Genomic DNA, 11,527 nt, shown 5'->3' with positions numbered 1-11,527 from the left:
AATCAGTACGAAGGGAAACAGACGATTCATTTATGACAGAAACATCTCAGAGTCTGAAAGTATTTCATCATCTGGATTTAGTGTTTTATTCATTTTATTTTTTATCTTTATTTATTCTATTTGTTTTTCACGTTATACATTTCAAAATAAAAGGAAGCTATTTCAAAATGTTTATTTCAAAGCTGAGAGTGTGAAACACTAATGTGCCGCTGAGCAAAGTGATTCAACACAAAGTGACCTTATCGTCCATCATCATCCTCACTGTGACCTCGTCACATGTCCACGTTTGGTCATGGACTTCTCATGTCCACATATGGCGTCCAAGGTACCCTGGGTGTGTTGGTTGTTGACGTTCTGTCTGTACAAACTGTGAACATCGGCCTCACAGGTGAAAGTTAGTCGGTGGTTGTTGGATCCATCCCGCCCTCCTGCCCGCTCTGATTGGACTTATGATGTGATGTCGTTGCCCCGATAACGATGTTACACACAGACGGCGACTGACAGCGTAACATGCCGATGTGAAGGGACGACTTTTTCGTCAGTGTCTGATGCAGAAGTCACCGAGCAATCGACCAATCGACCAATCGACCAATCGCCGCCATCCGACGACTTCAGAGTGAGAGCATCTTGTGTTGTGAAGGTTTAAAGCTTTTAATATGAAAATGTATTTTTCTTTTTTCTAAATCTTCAAAACTAAACTTTGTGTGCTGTGAAATTTTTATATTTTTCACTTCAGTGCCTTAAAAAGTTTTTTGTTGTTAAGCTTTATGTTGCTGAACTTTGTATTTTTGAACTGTAAATGTTCTGAGACGTTAAAGTGGAATCTGTTCTCAGAGGAGACACGACAGAGTGTCAGGTGTTTGTGACTTTATGGAGACAAACAACAGGGTTAAACTTTACTGATAAACACTCCGACACTAATGTTTGATGAACAACAGACTGTGTGAGGTGAATTGTTCCTTTAAAGTGCCTGAAAAGGTGAAATGACATCATCATGTGACCAAACTGATTTTGGATCTGTATGTTTCACTTGAAATGTGACTTTAAGTTGTTTTATTAAACATTGACACTTTTTATGCTGTAACTTTATTAAATGTTATAGATAGATAGATAGATGTTGGTTGTAGTGTGTTGGTGGAGCCAGCAGGGGGAGACAGTGACTGATTCAGTGTTTGAGCTTCACTCAAAGAAGAAAGGGCATTTTTTTTAAGTGATTGAGATGAATTTGATAAATGGCCCAAACGATGATAATCTCTCATTATTTGAAAATTAATTTTTATTAATTGCTTCTCTCACTGGAAAAATTCTAATTAATATTTATATAATTGCAGGTGACTTAACTGCACTTTGGACCCTCTGCTCGACCGCTCTCATTTGAACCTATGTGATCCTGGAGAATGAAAAATCCTGCTAAACAGGAGTTTTCATGTTACTGTGCAACAAATAAAACCTCCTCCTGTTTAGGCTATTTTTTGATCTCCTACTCTCTTCTGTGTGTGATGTGTATGTGGCAGTATCGTTTCATCAGACCATTCACCTTCATCCTTATTTTACAAAGACCTGCAATTAACCAAAAGATCCTTTAGATGGCGCCTTCAGTCTAACTGGTTACAAGATGATGACTTCATTAAATTCATAGGGGAACACATAGATTCATACTTTACAACTAATACAGACCAAACACCTGCAGTCACCAGATGGGAGGCCTTTACAGCCTGTATCACAGGGCAAATGATCAGGTACACGAGTTCCACATTTAATACATTCTGACAGAAAATGAATTAATTGGATTCACAAATGAAATAATTGGAAAGAATAGGCAATGTGGATAATTCAGCTCAAATGAGACAAGAACGATTTGCCCTCAGAGCCCAATATGAAGAGCTCTCCTCTGATCATTAAAAGTTTGTTTCAGCCTCAATAAGCTGTTTTCAGCCTTCACAAAGAGAGAAGCTGGGCAAATTAAGACATAGACTCTGAGAGAGCTATAAATACAATAAAAGATAAAAAGGGAAATTTAACCTCAGATCTGAGAGAGATGAACAATGCTTTTGTTTCCTCCTATAAAACTCTCTATTGTTCTGAATAGCAAGGGAATATAACAGATCAATACATTCCTAGAGGGGCTGATATTCCATGGATATGTGAAAATACTAAACAGGAACTTGATTGGAAGCTGAGCTTGGAAGAAATCTCTTGTGCTATTCTTAGTATGAGGAGTGGTAAAACAGCAGGTCCTGATTCTAAAGAGAAACTAATTAAGCCACTGTTAGATATGTTCATAGAATCCTATGGGGAGGGGTGTTTGCCCCCATCATTACGAAGTTCTCTGATCACACTTATACCGAATCCTGGAAACCCCCAACAGAATGTGGTTCCTATAAGGTGCGGACACACCAAGCCAACATCAAAGAACTAGCGGCGACGAAAGCCAACTGTTGCGTCGTCTACGTCGCCTCACATCGCCCTGTGTCAGTTGCATTTGAACACACTACACGGACTACATCCGACGGCCAAGTAGCACGTACGTTCTGCGCCTGCGTGAGAGAGAGCGGAGTGAGAGAGTGGTACATCCTGTCAGCCGAGGGGTTTCCTATCTGTGCAGCCGAGCACCGCAGCACCTCCACGGACTATTACATCCAGACGGTCCCGGTGTTTCCTCCGCAGGCTCCACTTCACTCAGCTGCCCGATAAACCCGCTGCTTCTTCCCACTTTAACCTGAATAACAAACCAGGGCTCGGTGCTCCGGTTGGATCCAAACGGAGAGCCGGGGCTAGCTCAGAGACTAGCGGAGGCTAACTGGCTGTGCTTCCCTCCGGTCATGCTGCGGCTAACGCTCCGCTAGCTGCTCCCAGCTAGCTCCGGTTTGTTATTCAGGTTAAAGTGTGAAGAAGCAGCGGGTCTGTGGGGCAGCTGAGTGAAGTGGAGCCTGAGGAGGAAGCACCGGTTAGCCCCGGTTTCACTACAGGCAGATTCACTCGCTACAGGGGCGAGGAAATAAAACCTGAACAGCCAATCAGAGTGATCTCTCTCACCGACAAGCTCCGCCGCTGATTCAACATGCTCAATCGGCCGAAAAGCCGCCGCCGCCGAAGTGTCGACGGTGCGGGACACACCACAAAAACTAGGCCGACAGATGCTCACCGACGGCCCGACTTTGGTCGGCGGCCGACCGTCGGCTTGGTGTGTCAGGGCCTTTAGACTGATCTCATTATTAAATTCAGATGCAAAGATTATTGCCAAAGCACCAGCTATGAGACTGAAGAAAATACTCCCTCATATTATACATTCAGATCAGAATGGCTTTGTATCAAATAGACAAGGGTTTCATAATGTGAGAAGAGTGCTTAACATACTACATGAATGTGAAGGGTCCCCTGACGCAGCCATATTGTCACTTGGTGCGGAGAGAGCCTTCAATAGGGCTGAACGGTCATATCTGATGGAAGTGCTGAAAGGCTTTGGATTTGGTGAATACTTCTGTAGATGGATTGAAATTCTATGAGGATTCCTCTGCTCTAGTATGTACCAATGACCTTATCTCACAACCATTCAGGTAATCACGTGGCGTGCGTCAGGGCTCGTCGATTTCACCATTGCTCTTCATAATTTCTCTGGAACCACTAGCATTGGCAATTAGATCACACCCCTCCATTCAGGACATTATGATAGGAGACCTGGAGCATCATTTAGCCATGTTTGCAGATGATTGCCTATTATTCCTATCACAATTAGGTCAATCAATACCATCCCTCTTGGAATTAATACGTCAATTTGGTGTTTTTTCCGGGTTTAAGGTGAAAAAGGATAAACCGCCAATTATGTTCCTAAATGACAGGAAGAGAAGAAATCCAACGATCCCCCGCCCTGTTGAAAATCCTTAGTTCAGCAAATTCTGTCCCCATACTAACTAAAGTGTCGGAGGACATTGCAAGATGGACATCATTGGCTCTCTCTATGATTGGAAGAATAAATACAATTAAGATGAACATACTTCCAAAATTCTTATACATTTTCCAGTCAATACCACTGGCTCCTCCATCCAAACTCTCCTCCCAAATTAAGAGGCTCCTTTCAGACTTTATTTGGAACATAGGAAGCCCAGACTTAGACTGTCCCTTTTATATTTGCCATATGACAGGGGTGGATTGCAATTACCAAACTTCCAATGGTATTACTGGGCAGTCCAATTAAGAGCAGCAGTGTACTTGTTTTCGAATAAAGATACACCGGCTTGGCTGCAGATTGAATAGCTTGCCTCAGGAAATTTAGCGTTGGATAGTTTTCTCTATTCAGCCCCTGTTAAAACATTAAAGAAAAATATAATCAATCCTTGGTAACAAACACTATCCGTGTATGTACATGAATACTTAGGGGACACCCCGACATGTTTCTCACCTATTTGGGGTGATGCACATTTAAAACCTGCAACAAAAGACTTGGGATTGAAGAAGTGGTTTGAGAGAGGCATTACTAAATTAAGTGATCTATTTATTGATGGTAATCTGATGTCTTTTGAAGAGCTAAGAGTGAAATACAAGGCGCCACTTTTTCAAATATTTACAACTTAGGAGCTTTATAAGGTCAAGCTTAAATAACTCAACTCAACAACCTCCTCTCTCCACACTAGAGATGTGCTCCGTTCAGAATTGCTCAGCCAAAGACTTAGTTGGAGAACTTTATAATATAATGATAGATCATCACAAAGATAATACTGAAAGTACACGACAGAGTTGGATCCAGGACATCAAGGAGGAGGAGTGGATATGCTCTAAGGCACAGACACAAATAATTAACTCCAGATTAAAATGAATACAATACAATTGGATAATGAGAACATATATGACTCCAGAGAAATGAAATACATTTGACCCTGATGTACCAGATTTGTGTTATAAATGCAATACACATGAGGGGAGCTTATATCACTGCCTGTGGGACTGTAAAGAAATTCAAGCTTTTTGGAAATCTGTGGTGCATTATATTTCTCACATGACCTCATCTCCTACACCTCTCTGTCCTAAGTTATGTATACTTAGTATAAACCCAGAAAACTGTACTTTGTCAAATAGGGAAATAAAGAATGATTGATTTATGTTTGCATCAGGCCAGATGTTCAATTGACCTATGGCTAAGCCACGCCCCCTCCACTCACTCGGACAAACATTCAGTGAGCGGCGCTATGGCAGGTGTCACAGTACACGACATTTCACAGGAGGCAACTGATGATTTTTGGAGACATAACGATCAGATGTCATTGAGAAGTAACCAAAAGGGCCTAAACTACGCATTGGAGGGATATATTCATCATTTTATTGTTGAGAAGGTCGATGAAAAGCTTAAATTACAAGCCAAAATTTACAGGTCACAGTGTACGCTTGTGAACCGCATCTGGTTGCCGTCACCATCAAAGACAACAAGTTAAAGTGCCACTGAAGTTAAGGTTTTTGGCTCAGAATATGAGAAAAGGATAACGGCCTTTTTACCATCTTTACCAAGAGTGTCTCTCCGTTAGTTTGGTGCTACAGTATTTACACTGAATCATTCAGCATAACGTTTGCCAACCTTTGTTATCTCTGCCATTACAGATAAGTTAATGAAGCTAAGCTCCAGAAGTTAACGTTAGCTTAACTAGAGCCCTTTGGACAACAGCTAACAATGATGTACCATCACCAAAGTACAAAACTAGAACAAAATAGGCTAATGAACTCCCAGCAAACAAGGTGACATGATGAACAACGCAGCTAGGAGCTAACGTTAGGCTAACTTTAGCTAACGTTAGCTAGAGATGTTAAAGATAACTTTATATTTCTTTCCAGCAAAGTGACAATATGTTGCCTCAAACACAATGTTGACTTACCTTAGAGCAGATGTAGACATCATTGTTAATCTTATTCACGTTGAGTTGATGTTGTGGTCTAACGTTACCACACAACTTTATCCAAAGGAGACACTTTTCTCGCTTGAGATGTGGTTTAAAGTGTAAAAAATACACCTGGTCGCCCAGCCTCTCAGGATACCTTGTGTCAGAGTTGCATGTACCCCATGCACACCGTTTGACCATTTTTAAACTTCAAATCTCAGAAAAAGCTCATAAAACCGAACAAACTGACTTTCTGTAATGCATTTCAATGGACGTCCAGGCAGAGAATGTCCCAGTGTATGGGAATGGCTATACGCACTGTGATTGGCTCATCGCGTCTGAGGGCGGGGCTTAGCCATCGGTTAATTGCCCTATGTTGGAAAAATGTTTAACTGCCCTTCTATCGGACTACGGTTAAAGAACCTAACATCAAGTTTGGCGCCTGAAAGACTGACGTATGTACTCAGGAAAAAGATCCCTAAAAATATTTGGGAGAGCTTTTTGGACTTTATTAAAAATGCGGACATCGTGGAGGCTCAGGAAAATTGAATGTATAAAAGATGCTGTGATGTGATGTACTGTGAAGATGTGTAGTGTGTGTACTTATTTATTTTATTTTTATATTACACTGCCAAGATAATGTTCTTCGTATGTTTTGTTTATTTATGTATGTACAATTCCATGAAAAAACTGATGAAAAGAGAAAAACAATAAATACATGTTTAAAAAAAGAAGAAAGAACTCCGGATCATCTTTTCAGCAACTGTTGAAATGTTGGCAATCATGACGGCGCTGCAGTGGATAGAAGAAAATAAAGTCAAAAAGGTTGGAGTCTGTACAGACTCATTATCAGCCTTCGTATCTATCCATCTCATGTCATCACAAAGCAGGCCAGATATTTTGTTTGAAATATATGAGACCTATTGCAGATTAATGTGGGTACCTGCCCATGGTATATGTTACGCATTATTTAAGCTTTAAGTGAACTCTGGATTAATGAAAATAATTTGGTTTTATTATTATTAGGGTTTTTTTTGTTTAGTTTTGTGTTGTAATTTTGGGGGAGGTAGTTACTCTGGCCCACGCTCCAGCATAGTAGGTGGCAGTAATGCACCGATCAAGTTGGATGCCACCCGCCAATAAACTAACTAGAAGAAGATCTGATCCCAGGTCAGATCAGGAAGAGGTGGGAATGGAAACACAGATGATCATCACAGAGTCCTGCATGTGTCAGAACTGTCACTGTAAACTCCTTAAAACACGTGAAGAAGAAACAACAAGGAGCTCAAAGTCTTCATCTCGCCAGGTATTAGTCAGCACCTTCCACACAATCCCAAGTGTAAGCTAAAACCATTCATCAGATTGTAGTTGCAGTCAGGGCTCCTGTTCATTCCCAGGTATTAGTCAGCACCCACCTGTAAACTCCTGCCCTAACATAACACCAGACATTAACCAGATCCACACACAGGGCTGTCCAGGTACTTCCAGGTATTAGCTGCAGCCCTCCAGACATGTTCCTCATATTCATTTCCAGGTGTTAGTTGGGACCTGGATCACTTGTTAAAAAGAACTGCTCAGAAGTCTGGGCTCTCAGGTATTAGTCTGAACCATGCAATCATTGCAAAGTATCAGAACTCGTCATTCCCTGTCAGGTTTTAGTCAGGGGCCAAACAGGTATTAAGGCTGTCCAGGTGTTAGTCATGACCCTACATCATTTATCAGAGCACTACAGCAGTCACTTCCAGGTGTTAGTCAGGTCCCTCCAAACTGCTGATTTACTGTTTTCTCCCCTCTTCTCTCAGCTGATGACCCGTCTGTCTCTCCACCCGTCTGTCCACCTGTCCATCTGTCTACCTACCTGTCCACCTACCTGTCCATCTGTCTGTCTGTGCTGATGAAGACTCTCTGACAGCAGGTGAGTGTTTGAACTTCCTGATCTACAAACTTTCACATCTCAGCCGACAGGAAACACTTCAGATCAAGATCATCAAAACCAGGATCTGAACTTGTTTGAGCTCCACTCTTATTTTGAAAGGCTGCAGACTGAGTGGTGAGAGGAAGTCTGATAACTTACAAATTAACCACCTTCTGTTGTCATCTCTTTTTGTACGAAAGTAAAAACATTTTTTTTTTACTGTGCAATAATTCAGCGGCTGCAGTATTCCTCAGTATGACTTTATTCTCACCAACACCTCTTGGATGCACATTTATTCAACATATAATGCACATAACTGCGTATTTCTTGTGTTATTCTTATTTATAGTATGATTCTATTGATGTAGTGAACATAATAGCATATTAACATTTCTGAATGTAAGTCTAGGTTTTACAGTGTTAAATGTAATACACATATCTGTGTGTTGTGTGAAAATATATTAATTCTTAATACCTTCAGTACTCGTGTTAAACATTGCAGCATGATGCACATTTTTATTTCTATTTTAATTTATTGTATTACTTTTTATTTACAGACTTCTATTTCATCTTCGTCCTTCTTATAATCCTTAATTCTTTAAATTGGCGCGACTGTAGTAGCAATTTCCCCTGGAGATCAATCAAGTATTTCTGATTTTGATTCTGATTTTGATATTGACACGTCATCTGTATCACCTGATAACAGCTTTAAAATGAAATATGGACATTGGCCTGAAATGAACATTTCTGCTGATATGACCAGCCGATAAGACGCCGCTTTAATTATGTGACTTTAATTTACTGGGACAGGTCAGATTTTTCTTGGTGTTGGCGACTGACAGGACTGGACCATCATCAGAGCCCGTTAGAGACGGATTAATTTTACTGTTTCCTTTATTTTGTTGCAAAAACGCCTAAAATGACATACCCAAATTAAAATGACTGTAGCTTCTGAACCGCTCTGACTACATGCATGCATGAGGTCTTGCCAGAAAGAAAACTCCCTGAAGTTTCTTGTGAAAGTGTCAGAAACACTCTAGGTGATACAGAGACAGAGTAATGGGCCTCTGAAGTCAGTAACAAATTGAATATTTTGCCTAAAATAAAATAAAAAATGTGTTTCAGGATGAATAACTGTCTGTGGCTTCATCTGAGCAGGTAAATGACACTGTGGGGCTGTAGGCACACTATCAATGAACACTTGTTTCAAATTTGAAGAAGACTGCTCAAAGTATGACCATTCTACAGTGTTTTTACCATGAAAAGATCCAGGCGGAGCTCCAAATGACAAGTTGGTCACTCTGCTTCAAAACAGTACTATCAGTGATCAAACAACACTCAGCCAGCTTCAAACATTGTACCTTATTGAAATCAGGTGTGATTATGATAGCTGATGTTGTTTATGACACAGAAACACCATAAAATATCACCAAATAAAGCCATATGAAACGTGAAAGTTATGATCCCCCTTTCTAGACGGTATATCTCAGCCAAAAATAGTGGTAGGAGTGAGACTCTTACCTTTTATAAAACAGCTAAGTCCCCGCTAACAGCTCCACATAAGATCGCGAGTAATCCTTTAACTTTTCCCGTCGAAAAACGGCATGACATGACTTGTCACCACTCATCGCGATTTTGGACTTTGTGTGTTTAGGCTGCTCTGGTGCCAAATACATAATAAATAAAAGAAAAACGATGTTATTTTTGAAAAGTTGAGAGCTTCCTGAATCCAGCAATACCAAACATCACATGGTTTGATGACGTAGTGCTTCTGGGAGATACCATTTAACAGAGGAGGGGGGGGCGAGGACGTCGGCGTCCTGGTGGAGTTAGAGAGGTTAAAAATGTTACAGTGAAATAATGATGGTGCGTCTTACACAGAAAGTAAAGTAGTAAAGTTAAAGTATTTTCTTTTTCTGCCCAGCGGACATTTTATAAAGCTGTATTTTTTGTCTGTGTCTGCCAGCAGGGTCGTCACAATATGAGCAGGCTTAATGATAATATGTCAGGTCCACTTCAGAGAATAAGCGCATATATTGGTTTTGGCAATCGGCCAAAATGAGTTGAAAATATCAGCACATTGGAAATCTGCAAAAGTCCACTGTTCTCCTGAGACCTGAACTTTTGTTTGGTTGACATTTTTAATTTCTCCTACTCATTTGTGATCAGTAGGATCTGATGAATATTAAAAAACTAAACACTGTCAACAATAATCAAGTCCCTGATGTCTTCAAACGAGTACTTCCTAATTAACAGTGTCATAGTGTCATGTTGTTCCTGGAATCTGCTGGAGCCACTCTCCCAGTTTGAGGGTCACTGCCCCGAGTGCTCCTTCTACCACAGGGGTCAACTTTGACCTTCCACATCGTTCCAGCTGTTCTTTCAACCCTTGATACTTCTCCACCTTTCCATGTTCCTTCTTTCTGATGTAGCTGTAGGCCGGTATCGCCGATTCATAAAGCACCTTTCATGCACAGAATGCAGCACAAAGTGTTTCACAATGCAGCGGCAGATACAAACACAGCAAAGAGATAAAACCATAAAGTTATACAACATTCTACAAGGAGAAGTTAAAAATAATAATAATAATAATGAATTAACTCTGAAAAGAAAAAACATTAAATATTAAAGCAGACAGCAGCTAGTTACAGGCTTTGTTAAAAAGATATGTTAAGAGTCATCCACTAAGCAGCAGGTCTGATGTTTAAGGGCGGGGTGTTTCATATGTTTAGGGTGCAATAACTGAAAGAGGCGTCCCCACGGGCAGAGACATGAGGAAGAGTTCAAAGAGCAGCTGTGGAGGACGTCAGGGTTCATGGAGGGACGTAAAATGGTATCAGAGGGGACAAGGAGATGAAGAGCCAAGAATAAATCCCCCCACACCTTCACGCCATCATCAGCTGAACTGTTGATACGAGGCCGGAGGATCTATGAGTTCATGTTGTTCACACCACGTTCTGACCTCAGCGTCTGAATGCTGCAGCACAAACTGAGACTCATTGTCGTGTCTTTTCATTAATCTTCCTACACCTCCCTCCAGGCCTCTGATTCACCTGTCCCTGTCACACCACTGCTAACAGAGAAAATTAAATGTTTTTGTCAACTCCACGTCACCTAAAATAACTTCAGTCTCAGAGTCAGAAAAGTTTTTCTTTCACTCTCTTTCTCTTCGTTTGCTCAATTGGCGATTGATTGGCATTCATGAACATACACACGTGCCTGCTATCAAAACCGAGCAAAGCACGAACGGCTGCATTCATGAATCCACTGTGAGTTTTTAGTACCGAAGTTTTATTATATATGCAAATCTACTCACAGATTCACTGACATTTCAAGAATGAGACCAGATGTTTGTTTCTTATTTTCTCGCTTGCTGTTATCTGCTAGATAAGATCATCACAGAGAGAAGTCAGGTTTCTTTAAAAATCGCCTAAATTATACCATTTATCACGTGGTTACGTTTAGCCAACACACACGTGGTTACGTTTAGCCAACACACACACGTGGTTACGTTTAGCCAGCACACACACACGTGGTGACGTTTAGCCAACACACACACACGTGGTTACGTTTAGCCAACACACATGTGGTTACGTTTAGCCAACACACACACACGGTTATGTTTAGCCAACGCACACACGTGGTTATGTTTAGCCAACGCACACACGTGGTTATGTTTAGCCAACACACACACGTGGTTACGTTTAGCCAACACACATGTGGTTACGTTTAGCCAACACACACACACG

Source organism: Epinephelus lanceolatus, chromosome 8, assembly GCF_041903045.1.
Source record: "Epinephelus lanceolatus isolate andai-2023 chromosome 8, ASM4190304v1, whole genome shotgun sequence".
Taxonomy (NCBI): Eukaryota; Metazoa; Chordata; class Actinopteri; order Perciformes; family Serranidae; genus Epinephelus; species Epinephelus lanceolatus.
This window is presented reverse-complemented; position numbering follows the sequence as displayed.